The 22,170-nt window shown below is 43.3% G+C and overlaps 1 protein-coding gene across 1 annotated transcript in view; it reads right to left on the reverse strand.

Moving 5' to 3' along the window:
* Positions 1-8,649: 8,649 nt before the first annotated feature.
* LOC115382558 (ribonuclease inhibitor-like) overlaps positions 8,650-22,170 on the reverse strand; it is a 350,185-nt gene continuing 336,664 nt past the window's right edge. Inside the window, exon 7 of the mRNA XM_030084339.1 lies at positions 8,650-8,710. The gene's annotated coding sequence lies outside the window, so the exon portion shown is untranslated. The remainder of the gene's footprint in view (positions 8,711-22,170) is intronic.

The raw sequence follows: 22,170 nt of genomic DNA on the forward strand, positions 1-22,170 counted from the left end.
CCTCTGCTGTAAAGGACTGCTTTCCCCTCCTGAGGCGGAGGACGATTTGCCAGAATTTTTTCGAGGCTGACCAGTATTCCTCCTCCATGGTCTCCCTGACGTCACCTCGTAAACCAGCCCCGCCCACTCCTCATCCACATTTGGATTTTGGAGCTGGGGAGGGCCTGGGAACAAGGTAATAGAAAGAGAATGCGACGGAGCAGTGAAACGGCCTAGCCAATCAGCGTTGCCGCGTTTTGTTTGCAAATTTTTTTAGGCGAATTCCTGTGGCAAAACCGGAATTGGCACCATCACGGCGCATAGAAGAGATTATGGAGATAACTTCAACCATCTTCTGAAAGCTGCAATAAGTAAAGTTATAGCCAAAATACCAAATATTACAACAATCAAGCAAGAACAAGAGTCTGGGCTTGGTGAGTTTCTAACAGGAAAAGACATTTTCAAGTGTCGTTGCGTGTCGAGAAGCTAACGCATTTTGATGACGTATTTGTTTTGAAGCGCTGATTGGCTGAAATGCGCTGTCAGTCAAAGGAGTACCTGACACCCCCTGCACAAATTTTGTATTGCGTTGTTGCCAGACCCACCCCAACTCCAAAATCCAAATGTAGATATAGAGTGGGCAGGACTGGTTTATGAGGCTATCCCTGATATCCTCCCAGACTCAAGTTTTTGCCTCAACAGCCGCTAGGGCTGCAGATCGCGAGGCCTGCCAGTACCTGTCAGCTGTTTGTAGAGCCCCACGAGCAAACAGGACTTGATAGGATAATAATAATAGTAATACATTTTATTTGTAATGCACTTTCCATTTCAAGCAAAAATCTCAAAGTGCCACATACAGCAAAATCAATAATAAAAACAAGACACGGTCAGCACAGAATAATAATAAAAACAAAAATATTAACAAGTAGCAAATCAGAAAATTTACGTGGTTGACTCAGGAGTGTGAGCTTTTTTAAATAGAAAAGTTTTTAGGCCTTTCTTAAACAATTCCACACTCTGTGGGGCCGTCAAGGTCTCTGGGAGCTCATTCCAGAGCTGAAAGGCGACCGCCTGAAATGCTCTGTCACCCACTGTGCAGAGTTTGGTTCTGGGCTGGTGCAGGCGGTAGGTGGAGGTGGTGGAGCAGATGCTTCGTGGGGCGGTGTGTTGGTTGAGGAGTTCTCTGAGGTAGGCAGGGGCAGTTCATGCACACATTGGTAGGTGAGGAGGCAGAGTTTAAAGTGTATTCTGTATTGAATTGGCAGCCAGTGAAGAGATTGGAGAACAGGAGTGATGTGGTCATATTTGCGCCTCCTCATCAGGACCCGGGCAGCACAGTTCTGTATTTGCTGGAGCTTTTGGAGATTCTTGCCAGGGGTCCCGACGAGGAGAGCATTACAGTAGTCCAGCCTGAAGGAGATAAAGGCACGGATCAGTTTTTTGGCATCAGGTTGGGAGAGGGAGGGGCGGAGTTTGGCTACATTTTTGAGGTGAAAGAAGAAGACCTTACAGAGGTGGCGGATGTGGGTATCAAATGAGAAGTGTGGGTCAAGTTTGACTCCAAGGTTTGTGACAGTGGAAGAAAGGGGAATGTTTTGGCCAAATACATGAATACTGCTAAGGGAGGAAGACTGGAACTGGTGAGGTGTGCCAATTTGAATGACTTCAGTTTTGCTGCTATTTAACTGAAGGAAGTTCTCAGCCATCCATGCCTTTACCTCCTCCAGGCAAAGCTTAAGAGCAGGCGGAAGAGTTGAGTTTGATGTGGAGGAGTCCATTTTTATGTACGGTTGTGTGTCATCAGCGTAACAGTGGTACGGCACTCCATGTTTTGTGATAATTTGTCTAAGGGGGAGCATATAGATAATGAAAGGTATTGGACCGAGGACCGACCTTTGTGGAACACCACAAGTAACTGTATGGGTAAGTGACTTCGATTGCCCAAGAGCCACAAATTCTGTTCTCCCACTGAGGTAGGACTGGAACCAGTTTAGAATGGTGCCAGAAAGACCAATCTCATACTGGAGTCGATGCAGCAGGATGTTATGATTGACAGTGTCAAATGCCGCAGACAGGTCCAGGAAAAAAAGAAGAGATGGTGAGCCCTGGTCAGCAGTCAAAAGGAGGCCATTAATGACTCTGACCAGGGCTGTGTCCTTACTGTGGGTTGTTCTGAAACCAGACTGGAACTTTTCGTACAGACTGTGGGTCTGGAGGTGATTATGAAGTTGCAATGCAATGACTTTTTCCAGTACCTTTGCGAGAAATGGTTTTTTTGAAATGGGTATGTAGTTTTGTGAGGATCTCAGGGTCCAGTGAAGGCTTTTTTAGAAGAGGGCGGATAACTGCAATTTTGAGGGCGGGTGGGACTTGGCCGGCTTGTAGTGAAAGGTTAATAATAGTTGTGATCATTCCTTCTTCAGCTTGACACCAGCCCTTATCTCAGGTGTCCACCACCAGGTTTGGGGGTCGGTCGTCCCCGCTGCATCACCGGAGACATTGCTACCACAGCTCCGTGCAGCTGCTTCGACAATGGAGGTGGAGAACATGGTCCACTCAAACTCAATGTCCAGAGGCTCCCTCAGGATATGACAGTAATTCATGAAACTGTTCCTCAACAAATCCATAAAATTATTTTAGAAGTGAAATGGGAATCAGACTTAAAGCTCTTCACTATTATCTCTTGTCTGTTTAAAATCTTGGTTGATTCTTCGAACGGGGGAAAACAACTTGTCTTCACAAGGCAGAGGGTGTTTTCTCATCTCTCCGGAAAGATTTCTTATGACTAATGACTTTATTGGTCAAACTGCTTCATTTATTTCCCTGAGTTTGTTCATGAAATAACCTTTCTTTCTCTTTTAGTTTTTTTTCTTCTTCAAGTTCATGTACTCAATTCATCATAACAAAACAGATGGGCTCTGAGTGGTTTTACTTACCTGAAGCCCTTCATCATTTGTCATGTTTGTTGGCTTTCTTAATGCAAATGACATAAATTTGAATTCAACTGCAGTGCAAACATATCACAGCACATCAGGAGCACACTGTCGCTACACAACATGCACGGACTTCAGAGACACTCATCAGGTCAGTGAGCTTAACTGCTATGTCATATCATCAACTGATTTCAAAAATAGCATATATATTGTGTTTATTCATATTAAAATACTCATAAAGAATTGAAATAAATTAATTCAGTTCATTTTCGGTTAAACAAGGGGAATACATCATGTGAATTTGGGTGAACTTGATGGAAAATCAACTAAGTTAAATTAATATTAAATGGGATTAGAAAGACAAATTATCCTCAAATGGAAATATATTCATTGGAATACAATCAATATCAAATACAAAGATCTATTTAACTAAACTCCTGAAGTAACTTTCTTGTCCTGACAGAGAGACGTCCCACTGTAACATTGGCATTTAGCCTGTATCAACAGTAACTCTGGTTAGCATTGGTCTGACTTAATATTGGTTAGCTTCCCTTCTAATAAACTGCTATTTATTGTTTTCTATCATTAAAATCATTGAACTATTCAGTAACCTGAGGTTCAAACTGCTCCATTTCCTAATGAATTACATTTAAACTGGTTGTCACTGACATGATCTGATTTAGGTATTTCAGGCATATGATTACATTGCCCCTGGCCTCCTGCCATAGCAAGCTGATCTGACTGGGAGGTCCAGGATCCTCTGGTGATATCTCTGGTTTGACCTCAGAATAAACTGTGGTCCTCTTCAGACGAACTGGAGAAAGTTCGACAGGGAAAGCGAAATCTAGGCTTCTTTGTTCTCCATAATTTTGAGGTTCATGTGGATAAAACAGAGACAGGTCTGCTTGTTTCCAAAGGCAAAAAGTGAATTCACCCCTTTAATGGTTTCATTGTACTTTCCACGATCACTCAACTTCACACATGAACATGTAGAGACAGGAAGTGAATCACCAATGCAACACGACTGTAACAAAACCAGACCTAGCCACTGGGCTGGAGCCACCGCAAGCAAGTGGTGTGTAAATGATACAAAGCTGATGTTTTTTCTTCCAGAAATGTCTGCAGACTCCAACATTTCCCTTCAACATCAACCGTCTCACTCAGTCTTCACATGCATCATATCCAGGCCCTCCTCCTCCATTGTTCTCGCCTACGTCATCAGCTCCATCCTCCTCCTCCTCCCACTCTGCTTCTTCATCCTCCATCATGGCTTCCAGCAGTGGAGGAAGAAGTGCTCCTCCTCCTCCTCCTCCTCCTCCTCCTCTTCCTCAGCAGGCAGTAGTCACTCAGACGTCTTCACCTACCACATGGCCACCATTGAGCTGGTGGGTGTGATGGGGTCCAGCTTCTTCATCTGTAGCATCTTCACACACTCCATCGCTGCAATGAATGCAGGCTACAATCTTTTGTATTTCACATGGTATGGAGAAACATGTCTTCACTCTCTGACCTGTGTGGAGCGCCACCTGGCTGTGGTTCATCCCATCACCTACCGGAGCACCAGGAGTGAGAAAGGGGTCCGGATCCGGAGCGCCATCATCGTCTGTGTGTGGCTGTTCTGTTTCATAATAACCGGCATGTCGATAACGGAAACTTCGATGGTTTTGAACTTGGTCTTATTCTCAATTTCATTGTTGGTTGTCTGCTTCTGCAGCGTCTCGGTTCTCCTTGCTCTGATTCGTCCAGGTCCAGGGGAGATGAGTGGTAACAAGGAGAGGGTGGACCAAATAAAACAGAGGGCCTTTCATACTGTTATGGCCATACTGGGGGTGCTGACTCTGAGATACAGTGGTAACTTGATTTTGGCAGTGGTATACATGGTGAAAGGGAGTTATGAATGTATGGTGACGGCTTTTTCACTGTGGCTCAGTCTGCCCACCAGTTTGGTGTTACCTGTGCTGTTCCTGCACAGGAAAGGGAAATCAATGTGTTGTTAGGCTTTCACTTGCCAGACAAGTCCAGGAAAGAGCCTGAACTGATGCTTTTCCTTGCACTCATGGCCAAGTCCAACTGAGAAATATGTTCAACAGAAGAAAACATTTTTTTGGCTAAACAATTTCTCACATTATCTGCTCAAATTAAATGAAATAGGCTTAATTGCACTGTGTCAGGTCCGTTTCGCAGCGCAACATCCATGCAAAAACAAAAACTAAATTAAATAGAATTAGCCTTTTAGATAAATAAAAATAATAATATAATAATAACCTAAAATATTACAATTAAACGAAATAAAAGTCAGCATTAAAAATGAGAATTGAGTAACAGAACCGTCTTTTATTAGCCCAATTATCTGGCTACTGACCCATTTAAGGTGGAAAGCCATGTTGTTGTGGAGTGATATGAAAGGACACAACTTGCATTTGACTTTTTTTGGATCATCTTTGACTTGGTCTTAAGTTCTGTTTTTTTTCCCAACATTGTGGGCCTTTTAAAGTTCAGCCAAATCACTACTGAGACGCTGCTCTGTGATGGAGCTCTGCACAAAATCGGATTGTGCCACTCACCATGGTGGTTCATTCACAAACACTAAATAGATAGAATATTAAATAAAACTACAAGTTAAGTAAATTTTTCCACAGTGTATTTGATAGGCTAACATGTATATCAAATAGGATTTATATCATGTTTATTTGGGAAAAAAAACAAGCAATTCTATGTAAAATCAGTCATTCAGCACCCCCATATAGCTGGAATGGAATGGTCCTCCTTTAATAACCACATTTTTTTCTATGCTTTGACTGCGTGATTGGCAGTCAAATCAGGCCCCTTCTAATGAATCATCTAATCGCCGACTATCTGAGGACACCCCGACTCCTAACAGAAAAAAAATAAAATCCAAATTATTTGGAAAGTTTTCATTCCTAGCACAAAAAACATGTTCTTTTTAACTGGATTAAGGATAAGCCACCAACTGTAACTCAGTGGTATAAATAAATGTTTAGAATATTGCCAAAAGAAGGCTGAATGCAAAGGTAAAAGATAACATGTCTTTTTCTTCTCCTCAGTATTTTTCTTTTTCTTCGTGTTTTATTTTGCTTTGTATTGTATGTTCTTTGGTTGTAATAGGTCAAAATTCCAATAAAATTTTTTAAAAGGTAAATAGCTGCAGTAGTAGGTTTAAGCAAATATTTAATTGACTACAGACAATCAATATTAAAAAATAGTCTTGGCTCCATGCATGCCATTTTTTATCATCAGGCATAATAACTTAGCCCTTTGTCCATTACAACACAACCCTGTACAGCACAAGCAGACTTAATCATTCTCGAGCTAATTTACCTTCATTGGCTCCAAGAGGCACAAAAGAGAAAACAGAGTATGTCTCATATTCTCATTTGTCCAGGAGGAACTTCAATGCAGATTGATTCAAGTGTTTATTTGGTATTCCTAGAAACACATGATATCTGATGTTATATGTCTAGATGGCCTGACATATGCTGAAAAAAACAACTTGTATGAACAAAAGAAAAGAGAATTCTTCCATGCTACATTTGATTTCACTGGTCTTCCATGACCCCCCCCCCCCCGCCAGAAATGTTGAGTATACATCGTGTGTTCACTACTCATACTGAAATTGCCCAAGATGCAACGCGACGGACAGCGGTTGCGCCAGACAGAGCTTGCGCCGCCTGGCGGCCGGCGGGTTCTGGGTCCAGCCCCGGAGGATGTGAAAAACTCTGAGCTCACCGACGGGCCCGCCGCTGGGGTGCCGCGCTGCACTGGGGGGCCCGGGGGTCTGCCAGCGGACCTCCGGAACCGACTCGGTGCGACGCCCGGGGTGGGCCCGCTCCATAGGACCGCTGGGTGAGACCGCGCGTCTCGGTCCCGCTGCCAAGCGGGTCGGCGGGGAGCCGGTCGGAGTGGCGGGGGCGGCCGGCGGCGTGATCCATGGTCGCCCGCCACCAAAGCCCGACCGGGCCTGGAGGCTGGGCCGCCGGGTCGGGGGACCCGACTGCCACGGCGCTGAGCGCCGTGCCGGGCGGGGGGGCCCCCGTGGCGGGTCCGGGGTTCCTGTGTGCTCTGCTTCTCTCCTGCTTCTCTGCTTCTCTGACACCTCCGTGCTGGAGCCGCTCACTGCGGCTGGCTCACATTTCGCCGAATTCGTCCAAACAAAATCATAAACGGTTGGTATTTGGACAAACAAACGACACAATCGGGCTCTAAACGACCACTTTGTCGCCTCATTTAAAAAAAAATCTCGATGAAGTTGTACATTTGAAGAGTTTAGAGCTAAAGTGAAATCAGCTTTAGCAGGTCGATTTTGGCTCGGGGAGGAGTGCAATGCATTATGTAGTATGCTGTAGTGTAAATGCTTTGCATACTGTCTGATGTACTGAGTAAGCAGGATGCAGGATGGATAGTATGAGTATGGAAGGATGTAGTAGGCAGTATGCGGTTTCGAACACAGCCAGAGTGTAAAACCAAACACAGGCAAGAGGAGGGGCTAAAACACACACACACACACACACACACACACACGCACAGTCTTGTATTTCTATCCTTGTGGGGACCGTCCATTGACTCCCATTCATGTCTAGCCCCTAACCCTGACCCTTACCCTAACCCTAACCCACACCACAACAAAGCCTAACCCTAAAGAAATGTTTTTGCACTTTTACTTTTTTCAGTAACAACAACATGGTCAAGAAAACACTGTTTCTCCTACTTAGGACCGGAAAAAGGTCCCCACAAGGCACGTCGTTCCATGTTTTGCTATCCTTGTGGGGACATTTGGCCCCAACAAGGATAGAAATACAAGAACACACACACACACACACACACACACACACACACACACACACACACACGCGCAGTCTTGTATTTCTATCCTTGTGGGGACCGTCCATTGACTCCCATTCATGTCTAGCCCCTAACCCTGACCCTTACCCTAACCCTAACCCACACCACAACAAAGCCTAACCCTAAAGAAATGTTTTTGCACTTTTACTTTTTTCAGTAACAACAACATGGTCAAGAAAACACTGTTTCTCCTACTTAGGACCGGAAAAAGGTCCCCACAAGGCACGTCGTTCCACGTTTTGCTATCCTTGTGGGGACATTTGGCCCCGACAAGGATAGAAATACAAGAACACACACACACACACACACACACACACACACACAGATGCACTATGAGATCCAGCGAGGCACACACAACACATGGCGGGGAAGACACGGATACAGGAGAGAAGGGAGACCCAGCCAAAGGCATGTGAGGACCTGGAGGGTCCTTACATGCCCGAGGTGGCTGCCTAGGTCGCCTATGCACAGGGCTGGTCCTGAATGCTAATATTGTGATTGTTTTTGTAAGTGTAAACCTCAAATAGATCAGGTAGAACTCTAAAAACATCTGGAAATGAACATGCTTACTATCTTAAATTTTAAAAAGACATAAATGCAACAAGAGATACAGCTTTTATATGTGTTTCAAAACTACTGTAAATATGAAACTTTATAAACTTGATTTATAGGTAGGTAAGTTTAGGTATTACAATTTTGGGTTGAGGAAATTTTTGTTGTTTGAATTACTTTTCTGACAATTGTGAAATTTGGATTTTTTTTCTGTTCAACAAAAAAAAAATACATGGAGAGGTTTAATTTATTAAAAATATCGTTTTATACTAATGATTGTGAGAAATGCAAGTAAAACCTGTCTATCGATGAGTATGAGATCTGGGTTTAATCCAATCCACCAGGATTAATCCTGGTGGGTTATGTTTGAAATACTGGGCCCTAGGCTTGGATTGGATTAAACCCAGATCCCATCCAAAATTGGGTATTTCAAACAGCATTTAATCTTGATATGAATTTAAATCCAGATTTGGAAATCCAATCCTGCCTTTAATCCAGATTTGAGCCTGTGTTGGGTATTTCAAAACTGCAGTCCGAGGTCTGGATCAGTTTTATCCTGAAAAACAGCACTAAATTAATCCCACCTCAGGGTAGGATCAGAGTGTGATCCCATGTATTAGTTCCACATATACTCATCAATAGATAGCTTTTACTTGCATTTCTCGCAATCATTAGGATAAAAAGATATTTTATATCTGAAGATCTCTGCAACCTTAAGATCTACACAACACACATTCTGTCTCCTGTCTGTGACCCTGAGAGCTGGTTGATCCTAGGGGCGGGGTGGATTTGAAAATCTCAATCTGAGAGGATCAGGATTATTCTGATCCAATTTAGCAAAGTTTTGAAATACCGGGATAGAAGATCCTGCTCCATCAATCAGGAAAGTGGGATTTGGAAATCTGGATCAATTTAATATGGATTTAATTTGTTGAAATACTGGGCCCAAGTCATCTGTGATTGAAAGGGTTTACACTGCCCTCTACTGTTTAAGATCATCACTACACTAAATTCTCTGTTTACAAATCCAGTATTAATGAACAAGGTCCTCCCGACTGTCCCCCAGCTCCGTCCATTGAAAAACCTAACTGATGTCTATCGACCTTAATGCCAGAGAAAGAAAGAAACTCACGGATGAATGTATCTTCTAATTTATTTGATGCGATTCCAAAGAAAAAGAAACAATAGCTGATTAAATGGTACATAATGGACTCTAATCCAAGTTTAAACTGTGTGAAAACATTTTGGGTGAATAATGGCAGAAAAAGAGTGGCAATTCATAAATTCAGAACATTTCCATAATGGACTGATTTCTAATGCTGCTATGGGTATATACTTATAATTAATGTGGACTATTGTCCACCTTTCAGTTCTTATTTGCAGTTGCAGTGTAGTTTTCCTGCTTTGTGGAGAAACAGCAGAGGTAAAACAAGGCTGCTGGGCAGACAAAACCAGTAACCAGACTGTATCACCACACAGGCCTGCTCCTTGCTCAGCTCCAGCAGAATGTACATGGATGTGCAGATCAGATTCCCCAGAAACCTCAACAACAGAGAGCCCAAAATAGCAACCAGAGTGTGAAATGTCCTTTGCTTTGACAGATCAACCTTGTCTCTGCCCTGCTTGCCTTCCCCAGGCCCTGGACGCTTCAAGACTCTGAGTACAGAGAGACTGCAGAAAGAAACCACCACCACAGTGAACACCTGCTGTGCATAATACAGGATGATGATTGAGTAAATGTTTTGTGAAGCCACCAAACTCATCTCTGCAAAACTGAGGAGCCACACAGACCAAACCAGGCAGTTTCTGATCTGGAGCCCGCTGCCGTTTCTCAGCTGCAGGTAGGTGACGGGATGTGCGACGGCCACGTAACGCTCGACGCACGTGAGGACGTGAAACAGCATCTGTGCGCTCAAGGCAATGTAAAAAATGTGGCAGGCTACGATCACAAGGTTTCGCATCCCCAGGTCCACACTGATGCAGTACATGATGGACCCCAGGACGCAGATCACCTCCATCACGACCAGGTGGAGGGTGATGAAGTCGCCGTGACTCAGCGAGTCGCGTCTTCGGAGGCCGACATGGAGGACGATGGCAGACAGGGGGAGGACGAGGGCAATGTTGGCACAGGTGTAGCCAACAATGACTAGATTTGGAAGAATGGAGCAAAAGCAAGTGATGAGGAAGGAGTGGAGCGCAGATTCAGAGCTGTTGGATGAGGAGGAGTTCAACGACATGGTTCAGGCCTGGGGAAGAAAGGCGGCAAAACAAAGTGGAACAATTAAGATCTCATGCTACTCGAGGGAAATACCAACCTATAATACCATATGTTTTCACACGGGATGTTTTCGAAAACTTTTGAACCGCTTTTATCATTAAACTGGTGTAGTTCAATGAAGCCCAGAAACATTTTCGAAATTAGCTGTGATTGTCACGGGTGCAGGTGGAAGGACCCATGTGCAGGCAGCGAGGTGGAGTTCAAACTCATTTATTTTCAGGAACAGGAATGCAGGAATACAGGAACACAGGAATTGAGGAATGCTGAGCTGAGCCGACATGCAGGCAAGGACACAGAAGCATGCAAACCGATCCACAAGGAGCTGACAAGACACACCTGGGGAGCAGGACTTAAATAGAGGGCAAGACAGGTACAACACATTAGGGTGGTAACGAGGTAGGAGCAGACAGAAACAGATGGGGCAGGGCCAGCATAAGGGACAAACAAAACCAAAACCACCCCTGAGCGCCCCCACATGGCCGCAGGGGCATAAGGTGTGACAGTGATAGTGTTACGGCCAGCGCCCACATACTGCAGAATGGCTCTGCTGCGCTGCGCCGCGCAGTTTTCTGCACTGACTCTTGGAGGAGGCGGACGGTTTTCCTATCGCTCCTGCTTTTTTTTCTCTCCTTCCCTATTGTCTCTGCTCACAGCACTCTGTCTTGTCTTTTTCGACTAGAGCAACCACTTGACTTGATTTTCTTCGAAGAATCAAACATTTCAACCATGGAATTGATCAGCTGGTCTCTCAACACAATTGATATGGTTTTCTCCCAAAGAAGTGCAGGTGCGGGGGAGCCTGTCTGCCCTGACGGAACTCGGCATGCTGGGTATGTGATGGAGTCCCGTGGTCAATGGAGATCCGTCATATGTCTAGCTCCCCTGTCCGTAGAGGATGCAGAAGATGTTTACATTTTCGGATTTCTGATGATCGGTCTGCTGCTGATTGGCCTGGGCTGTGGTCTGATCCTCTGGAGGATTAAGAAGACCGCCACCTCAAAAGACATCCAAGGGTGGACGGTCTTTTCAAATCAACGGGCAAAAGCTGAGGCTGACCGAGTTTGCGAACTCTTTCGAAAAATTGCTGGGATTTTGGACGAACTGAGATGCGAGATGGATTTCATCATGAGAGGGTTAAACTCAGCTGCTGTTTGAGATGGTTGAGAACCAGCGATAACGGGAAGGTCACAACGGCTCCTTCCGACCAAAACAAGATACCATGAAACCTTCGGACTGAATCTGGCACCCCTTGGAATTCAAACAATCTCCCAGAAGAGGATAAAGACACGAGGTCACTCCCTATCTCCACCACTGATCCCCTGAAATCACCCTCCCCTTTCTGGACTGCTTCCTTGGAGGACATCCCCTTGACAACGGAGGCCACCAGCTGGAGCGCAGAGAGGACGGGCCAACCACACACACATACACGGACTGACGAACTGATAGAGCACACACTCGCACACACACCCCCCCCCCTACTCTCAATGTCTCCTCCGCTGACGACTAGTGGTGATGGCGTGTTGCGCCAGTGAGGGCAGCAACCACTGATCCGGTAGTCTGATAGCAACTTGTCTCATGTGTTTTTGCTATGTTTGTGCAGGTTGGCTTTTTTTGGTTTCTTACTTCTAATTATGACTCCCTTTTGGAACCGCAATCTGAATTGATGTATCTTTTTTTTTACCACCACCCCTCCCCTAACCTTGCATAGCAGATGGGCCTGCCTGATTCAGTTCCTAAATCCTGCAGATCCCATCTTGCAGTGCTCCATAGACCAATGATTTCACTCTGTTAAAATTTTGCCGGCCCAATCAGGAAAAGGAGGCGGGAGCTGCGGGAGGAGCGGAAGTGATGAAAAGACGTGAAGACAGTGGGAAGCGCCCAAAAGTTTGAAAATAATGGTGGCATGCGAAGCGATCTCCATGGACACGGCAATATCTGCAGTTTTATAAGAAAGCAACTCAATTTCCTCTTTGAAAGAGGAGCACAGAACATCACTTCAAGTCTTTTCGTCTGAAAACGATGTCTACTGCTTCTCAGCAGCAGCGCACATAAGCTATGTCACACCGTGGCTTGATGTGCATTGGTCTGTGGTGAGTGTGTCGCGTGTCAATCAGAACGGTCATCCAGTCGTCTTCTTCTTTGGTTCGAATGGTCATCCAATCGCCAGCTACGGATTATTTTGAAGGTCCCGCCTCTGAAATCAAATCGGAAGAGCGGCTACCCAGATGGACTTATGGAAATATTTCCGTGGCGGACATATGAAACTGTCCATCTGGCATGTCAGGTTACCCCTCCCCCCCTCCCCCAATTTCTGTCTGAGTTCCTTTCACTCTGTTTCTTTTTCAAGACGGAGTGCTGTTACTGACTGCCTGGCCATCTTTAAAACCCATGTAATTTCGTTGTACTTGTTGCAATGACAATAAAGATGATTCTGATTCAGTTCGCAGCACTCACGCAGCAACTACGCACCCATTGAAGTCAATGAAGTCACAGGCAGAGCGCGACCACTGCCTGCGCGAGTGCTGTGTCGAGCATACGCCCACTGTCATACTGCGGAGAGCTCTCCGCACAACTTCGGTCCAGTTCTGTTTTTGCCGGAGGCGCAGCGGAGCCGGAGTCAATTTCCCATAATATCAAAGCACCAACAGGAAACCAAAAGAGTGCAACATCCATTTTATCAAAACAAATTACTACAAAAGTTGACTTTTTTTTAATATTCCTAGGCATATTATTTATTTAAATATCTATATAGATTACTATTGAAGCTGTCACACGTTTTTACATGTAAATAAAAGTGTAAATATACACTTTTATGGATGAGTGTTTTATTTTGTTCGACTGGGGGACTTCAAAATTTCAAAAATTGAGAGTAGATCTAAAAAAAAACAAACAAACATCTAAACTGTAACAAATCATTATCATATATTTCCAGCTTAAGACAAATTTTAATTTGGTGGAAAATCACAAAAAAACATCTTTTGATCATGGAGGCTGAGGAGCCCAGAAATGCACCACTTTCTTAGTTAAGTTGCTCGAGGATTATAATTATACTTAAGACTCTCCCAGAACTGTTTTCTGATTAAGTTGACATAGATTGAGGGCACGTTCACATGGGAACATTCTCAAGTGAAAATGCAAAACTTTTGCTGTCTTTTGGGAGTCCGTTCACATGACAAGAGTGCTCAGAGCCACTGAAGACACAACTTTTAAACACACACTGCCCCCAAGGGTCATGGACTGCTGGTGAACCCACAATCAGACAATTCAGATACAGAGGAGGGTTATTAAGGCCAACAAATCCAAAATGGGATCCAAGCCAGAATCGAAGTCCAGAAGCCAGAAATGCAGGAGATAAAGGTCAGAGCAGAAGGAGTTCAATCTCTAAATTTATGGACCGATACACCAGAAACACTGAACATTTCAGAAGACCAAACCAAGACATGCAGGAGTGACAGGACGAAACATGCTGGGAAGGGGGTGGAGACAGGACACGGGAGGTGAACAGGGTCTTCAGAAGATTCAAAAGGCGAGGTGTGGGAGGTGAGGGAACCAGGGACGGACATGGACAGCAGCAGGTGGGGGAGGGAAACACAGACAAGGAGCAGGACCAACAGAGTCCTGACACCAAGGTGGAACTTCTCCAAATCGCTAGGGCTCCGACAGAGTGTAGATGGCGGTAACACTACTAGTAGTCATGCACATTGTTCATTATCTGCATGACTCCCAGTCCAGACTCTCGTGGTCCTGATCCCAGTCCAGATTCTCCTGGTCCTGGCCCAGACTCTCCTGGGACTTGTCGTTTGGAGTGTACAGTGATAGTCACCATAATTACAGTTCAGCTCAGCTGAGCCAGAGCATTTTCACAAAGTATGATTTTCACCTGTTTATACAACGAAACAGTCTTTTTTCACAGAGTTCCAGGAGTTGTTTTCATCAAGTTGCATTTTCAGTGTCCAATACAACGTGGTGAAAAGCCTGTTTTTCCTATAGATTGTTTACTTCTGAGTGTGTTACAATAATTATTACGATATTGTCGTATTTGCATTGAATGAGGCACAAAACATGAATTTCCTGTGTGATTTCTAGTTGTTTTTTTTTATTAAATCGGTATAAAGAATAGAATAGTTGTAATTACAAATTTTTGTTTATATTTTTTATATAAATTTATTTGTTCCACATTAAAAAAGTCCATCTGTTATTAAAGCTTCAAAAACACACCCACCTTGTCTGTAGGTTTCTTCTTGAGCGTCCTCCTGCTGCATTACCAAAGCACAGACTGGCATCTGATCCACCTTAGTGATACTTTAAAGCATCAGTGTGGAGTTTTTTTTGCATGTTGCCATAAAACAAAACTCACTCTGTAAATCTTTTTACATGGTTCATTTCGGCAGGGAAATTGTTTTGGCTTTCTCTGTAGGGAGCACAGTGCTTTTGCTCGGCAGGACATCAGCAGCTCCCCACACTACATTTAACCCATCAAATCAATTACAGAAACAAACATGAACCCATTCAGTAACATGTTTGTGTCTGCCCAAAGCACAAAGTCTGATTATGATTTAAACTAAAGTAATCAAACAACAACATCACTGGTAGGAAATCAACCAAACCAAAATCTACCTTCGTTCATCTACAAGCTGGAACATTTGCCAGCATTCAAATGAGTTTCATTCAAACAGAGCCTGGTGCTTATTCAAATCTTTTGAAGTGATTGACCTCTGAGCAGCTGTCTGAGCTGTTTCATTCAAATACCAGACTGCCTCCAAGTGTTGCTGGACTGTCACGCAAATCGGGTGAGTAATAGTTCAGCTGAGGCCCCGTTTACGACAAATTTAAGTGAAACTGCATAATTTCTGCCGTTTTTGTTTCAGAGAAGTTTCAAACATTCATATGGACAGAACACCAAGTTGAACTGTTATTATGGTGACTGTGAACTCTAAAACTACCAGGACCAGGAGAATCTGGACTGGAACCAGGACCAGGACCAGAAGAATTTGGACTGGGAGTCACGACACTCTACAGCCAATAGATCAGTCAGACACATTGCAACAAGAAAAAAAAAATATCAGATTCGAGTGAAATTTCTTCAATTTTTTTTTTTAATTTCTTTATTTTTTATTGTGAGCACATAACAAAAGTAGTTAAAAACAAGCCCTTCACCTAAGCTCGTTGTGCATGTATGGTTTTAGCGCATCATTACCGATAAATTACTGAACACCAAAAGTCAGATCATGGCACTGTTCCGGGTTCTGAGCCACTCATCCAATGGAAGCCCTAAATAGCAGGAAATCACCAAAAACCTTTTATTCTCTATAACTTGAAAAAAGCTAACTGAAGGTTAGTATACTGTTAGCGTAGCCACCGACAAAAGAGCAAGACTCATACTGGGATATCATTTGGTAGGAAACGATTTCAACACGTGGGGTGGTGGAACTGAGATTAAAACATTGGGCTTCCTGGACAGAACAGGACAGATGGTCACTCCAGCACCAAGCAGGACGTCCTACAGCATTGGCTTTGTTGGTAAATTTAGATTATATGGACACGTCTATCCAGAGTGTACTTGCCTTCACCCCTAATCACATGGGCTCAGCTGCACCACTTCTGAACTGGAAGAATGATGTATCATACACAGTGTTGGGTAGTAACGCGTTATTAGTAACGGCGTTACTTTTTTCAGTAACGAGTAACGTAATGCGTTCTTTTTTTTAATTCAGTAACTCCGTTTCCATTATCAAACGTTGCGTTACTCCGTTCCTTTTGGTGAGGTTTCATGCACCGTTTCATTGCAATGGCGGACTGTTCCTGTAACACTCCAGCGATCAATAAAGTTTTACTGAATTGAGAACAAAACATTCGGCGCTCTCTCTCCTGCGTCCGCGCTCAGGTCAGTGCCTCTCGACCACTCTGGTCTGATGAGCAACAAGACGGCAGAGAAGAGTTTCCAATCGTGGAGATATTCGCATTATTTCACGCATTAATTATTGCGTGTGTGACCCCGGGGAACATCCTTTTTTTTTTTTTTTTTTACAAGGTATGATTTTTAGTAGAAATAAAACAATCTACTACTTCGACTATGATTTAATTTAATCCATTTTTAAACCCGTTCGGCCCGACGGACTGTGGGTCCAACAGCTGTATGCACCACTGCAGAGCGCAATGCACGCGAATGGCAAATAGTTACAATTTCTGTGATATTTGGCAATTTTTTTTTTTTTTATTCTGAAACATGCACATTTGTCTTCATTGTGCGTTTCTACAGTGCATTGCACATAGTTTTTTTTTTTTTTTTTAATTTGCATTTTGGATATATTATTGTTTACAGATTGCAAAGGGGATTTTTTGTTTTCCTGTGATATAAATGGCTATTTTTGTATTGATATGCATATGGTGTTATGCATCAGTATGCATTTCATATTTCATTCGTTGTCTTTAACAGAAGTTCTGAGGTGCTGAGTGAAAGCTCGTTAATTTGTCCAGCTTGATTCTGAATAATAGATTATATCACAATGTCTATATTTGCTTTAAGCCACTTTATTTTCTTTGTAGGGTGTTGTTGAATAAAATAAATAGGCATTGAAAAAAATACTTTGGTGTTTGTGTTGGATAACATTCCATGGCTAGTAGTTAGATTCAGTGATGTGGATGCAGATGAACTGAAATGGTCGGTTTCATCAACAGTTTGTAATATAACATCAATACAGACTGAATTAAGGGCTACAGGGGAGTTCAATCAGTCAACCTTTAAAAGTAACTAAAAAGTTACTTTTTCAGTAACCCATTACTTTTTGGTTTAAGTAACTGAGTTACTAACTGAGTTACTTTTTCATGAAGTAACTAATAACTGTAACTAGTTACTTTTTTCAGTAACTAGCACAACACTGATCATACAGATGGATGGATTGTATTTCAGTGGAGGCTTAATGGTATCAAAATCGTTTTCATTACTTCCAAGGAGGAAAACTGAAAAAAATAAGTTTCCAGTTGTTTAGAGCCTGGATCTTAAGGTCCAATTTTTCTCGTCTGTCAGGGTACAGGATGTCTTTTCCTCAATATTTGTTACATTCACCTTCAATGAAACTATATCTTCATTTTGAACCTGACATTTGTGAATACCTCCCAGAGAATCTGAGCTTCAGTGGGTCTTTCTCATGCAGCACACTAGTTTCTGCTTCCTGTACAGGAAGAGTAGAGGTGACACCAGACTGCTGGGAAGATTCAACCAGAGCTGAGATGATACCAGGATACAGTAAGGACCTTTTTCATACAGATCTAATCCAATCCAGAGCACATTTCCTGCAAACCTCAAAAGCAGCACTCCCAGTATGGTCAGAATAGTGTAGAAAGCCCTCTTCTTTGATTGGTCGAGGCACTCCCTGCTTCCTCCCTGCTCCCCTGGACCTGGACGAATCAGAGCAAAGAGAATCGAGACGCTGCAGAAGAAGACAATGATGATTGCTGAAATCAGGAGAGCTGAACCCACAGTGGAGACGGTTTGTTTAACAATAATGACCAAACTAGTCCTTAAAACACAAATCAGCCACACACAGCTGACAGTGACGTTCCTGATCCTGATCCCAGTCTCATTCCTCAGCCTCAGGTAGGTGACAGGATGAACCACGGCCAGGTAGCGCTCCACACAGGTCAGCACATGGAAAGACATCTGCCCATACCAGATGAAAGCGGCGATAATCGCCCCGACTGATGTGGTGATGGCATCCTCCCTCCAGAGGCCCCTAGTGAAAGCAACATTCCCAACCACACCGATCAACTCAATGGCGGCCATGTTGTAGGTGAAACAGTCCGAGTGAGTCATGGTCAAGGAGGAAGAGGAGGAGTGCCCCTTCTTCCACTGTCGGGCTCCGAGAAAGAGGATGAAGATGCAGAGAGGGAGGACAATGAAGATGCTTGTGACGTTGAATGCTATTTGGATAAACAAGCTCGCTTTGGAGTTGGAGCAGTCCAAAATTTGTGGGAGGGAGACATTGGAGGTCGATGACGAGTTAAACAGCATATCTGGAAGACAGTTAAATGATGGAGCAGTGGTTATATTCCCAATGTGTTTCAATGGGTTATCTCCAGGTTCTCTGGCTTTCTCATGAAACTTAAATACAAGCTTGAAGTGAAGGTAGTAAGTGATGAATTCTACTTTGCAGCTTTCTGAGGACAATCTAATGTTACTGGCTTTTTTTAAGTGTACTTAATTCATTTCAGTGCTGCGATTGGCCCTCTTGCCTCATAGCAAGAAGGTCCTGAGTTTAAATACAGGCAAGGGGCTTTCTGTATACAGTTTGCATGTTCTCCCCATATGTGTGTAGGTTCCCTCTGGGGATTCTGACTTCCATGTCCGAGTCTGGTTCTTCAACAAGTTTCTGAGCCAGGTTCTGCAGGTTTCTTCCAATTGAAACTGTGTTTGTCCTTTCCATTGTGACCTATCCCTGCCCATGTGGAATTGTTTCTTTGTCTCTGTAAAAGCGCCTTGGTGTCATTGTGGTGTCTTTGGTGCTTTACAAAATCTAATTGACTTGAATTGTGTGACAACAGATGGTTTTCTGCAGAAAGAATTGTTTTAATGTCTGTCACGTCACGCCATGATTGTTCCGTGCCTTTTCTGCTTTTTTCTCATGTCTCCTGTCACTTGTGTATGGCTGCGTTGTGGGCGTGGCCTACATGACCTACTCTTTGGCAGAGTTGCACATCTGAGATTTATCATCTCATCAACATAAACTGTCCTGCTCTTCATCAACCCATTGACAGATCATTCATCATCTGATGTTTTCCTACAGCTTAGGATGTTTTGTTGTTTGCGTATTAATGTGACATTAAGCACTCATCAGCTGTTTCCCTGTGGTCAGATGTCATCCTTCACTTGAGTCCGATCGTCACCCAGCCTCCAGTCTACTCCCAGGGTGAAAGACTATTGATCGTCTTGTTCAGTTTCCACATGAATCCAAATCATCTCCAACCACATTTTCAGCTGTGATTTGTTATTTTGCTGTGTGAAACTATGTCAAACGTGCACTTTGTTTTTTTGTGAAACAGAAACTAAACTGTGGAATTATCAATTTTCTGTGGCTCTGGCTGGGTTGGTAGAGTGATTTGATTCCCCATCTGTCTTCATATTGGAGTCTCCCTGAGCAAGACACTGAGAGCATTTTGGGTATTGCTCAAGTGCTGAAAAAAATGTCATATTAAAGAAGCCTTTTAAATTGATGGGTGGATCTAAAATCCACCTCAATGGATACTAATCAAAATCAACCTTGAACAGCCTCTGTTCACACAAACTTTAGCTCCATAACTGAACTTGAAATGTTGCTACATTTCCGATAAAAATACTGATATTTCAGGTGTCTTTACCACCGCATCAATTCTGTCTTTAGCAGAATTTAACAATTCAGCAACATTATTAAGTCATTTCATTATATGTGTCATGATAATATTGAAACAAACCCACCTTTGTGAAGTGTTCCCCTCGAACCTTCCTCCTGCTGTGTTGGAAACTGATGTCTGATCCCATTGAACATGATTTAAAAACAGCTGTCGGGGGTTTTGCATGTTGGAAACTCAAAGCTCAATTACATATTCTCTTCACAGGGTTTGTTTCTGCAGGCAAATATTCCTCCATGTGTGCCGGGAGACTCGCTCAGAAGTGCGGTCACCTCCCTCCATGGCACATTTAACTTATCCAAACCATCCCAGTGCATCGAGCAAAGCTTACTGTGTGATAAAAACATATGAGAGTGACCTGAAACTAGGTAATGAAAGGACTCACAGTGGCTGTATTTTAATTGGAGCTTTAAGGAATACTTCAACATTCTGGCAAATTGGCCCATTTAGTGCAATTCCTTAGTCATTTCGAACAGCATACTTACTTTTTTTGTGAGGGCGAGCTGTTGTTTATTCAGAGGTGCGTCGGGGAAGGTTTTCGGGATGGACACAATGGAAGTGAATGGTATTTTTGTTCCCAATCGTCAAACTCATCAAATACAAAATCCAACAACCGTAAAACACTTTGGTGGACACGTTATAATCCGCACATTCACTACGCTGTGGAACACCAACAAATAATATTGTAGCGTTACGACACTGAAGCAAATACTGGGAACTACTTTTTCTTTTGAAATCACTACGCCCAGACGCCATGTTTAGTAAGTAGTTCCGTCCTAGCAATCTTCGCATAAACAACTCAGTCTGGTAATTTTTAATTTTGCATTAATATTTAACAGCATAGTGAATGTGCGGATTATAACGTGTCCACCAAAGTGTTTTGGGGTTGTTGGATTTTGTATTTGATGAGTTTGACGAGGAGGAACAAAAATACCATTCACTTCCATTGTGTCCGTATCGAAAACCTTCCCCGACTCACCTCTGAATAAACAACAGCTCGCCTTCACAAAAAAGTTCGAAATGACTAAGAAATTGCGCTAAATGGGCCAATTTGCCAAAATGTTGAAGTATCCCTTTAATGGTAAGCTTACAGCACTTCATTATGACTACTATGCTTCAAAATGTGGAAGAACATTGAGCACTCTTCCCTCTGCAGGAGAGGGAGGAGGTGGAAAGCTTCAAAAGTCTTGGTGCTAGCATCATTTTGTTTCAGAAAACGTTTCCATTGCAAAATTTGAAGAAAATAATGTAGTGTCGATGTTGGGCCACTAGTGAGTGTTGTTTTTCTGTTCATACCAGATGAAAGCGGCGATAATCGCCCCAACTGATGTGGTGATGGCATGCTTTATCCAGAGGCCATAAGAGAAGACAGCATTACCAACCACTCCAATCAACTCCATGGTGACCATATTGAAACAGTCCGAGTGAGTCATGGCTACCGAGGAAGAGGAGGAGTGCTCCTTCTTCCACTGTCGGGAAGGAGGATGCAGAGAGGGAGGAGGGAGGAGGAAGAAGGTGTTGGTGATGTTGCAGGTTATTTGTATGAACAGGCTCACTGTGGAATTGAAGCAGATCTTGGTGTGCGGGTTCCCTTGGTCAGGCGGGGTTGGGGGTTGTGCGCTGGGGCCCCAGTATTAAGACCTTTGACTTCTCCTGGTATGGATGGCCCCACTGGTGGTGTTTCCTAAGATGCTCAGTGCCAGGCCACGTCTCCCCTTCTGTGTGAATTAAAATGGGAGAGTGTCTGTCTGTATGTGTGTGTGTGCAGCTGGCTGTCTGTGTCTGTCTCTATGTGTGTGTGTGTGTGCATAATAATCGATGGTGCGGTTTTTGTTCTTTTTTTGTTTTTATGATTGTTTTTTACTGTTCAGCACTTTGCGTTGTTTTATTAATAATGAAATGTGCTTTACAAATAAAGTTTGATTTGATTTGATTTGATTTGATTTGATTTGATCAACATTTGTGGGAGGGAGACGCTGTAGATAGAAGGTGAGTTTGACAGCATATCTGGAAGACAGAAAGAGAGAACAGGAGAAATTTTGTCAAAAAAGCACTTTGTTTTTAATTGTAAAACAGCAACAATTGTTACAGTTTTCTTGAACACTGAAGTGGCTCTGGCTCTGTTGGTAAACTGGTTCAATTTCTTTATCCATCTCTTGAAATCTTCTTGAGCAAGACACCGAA

Source organism: Salarias fasciatus, chromosome 3 (assembly GCF_902148845.1).
Source record: "Salarias fasciatus chromosome 3, fSalaFa1.1, whole genome shotgun sequence".
In the NCBI taxonomy this organism is placed as follows: Eukaryota; Metazoa; Chordata; class Actinopteri; order Blenniiformes; family Blenniidae; genus Salarias; species Salarias fasciatus.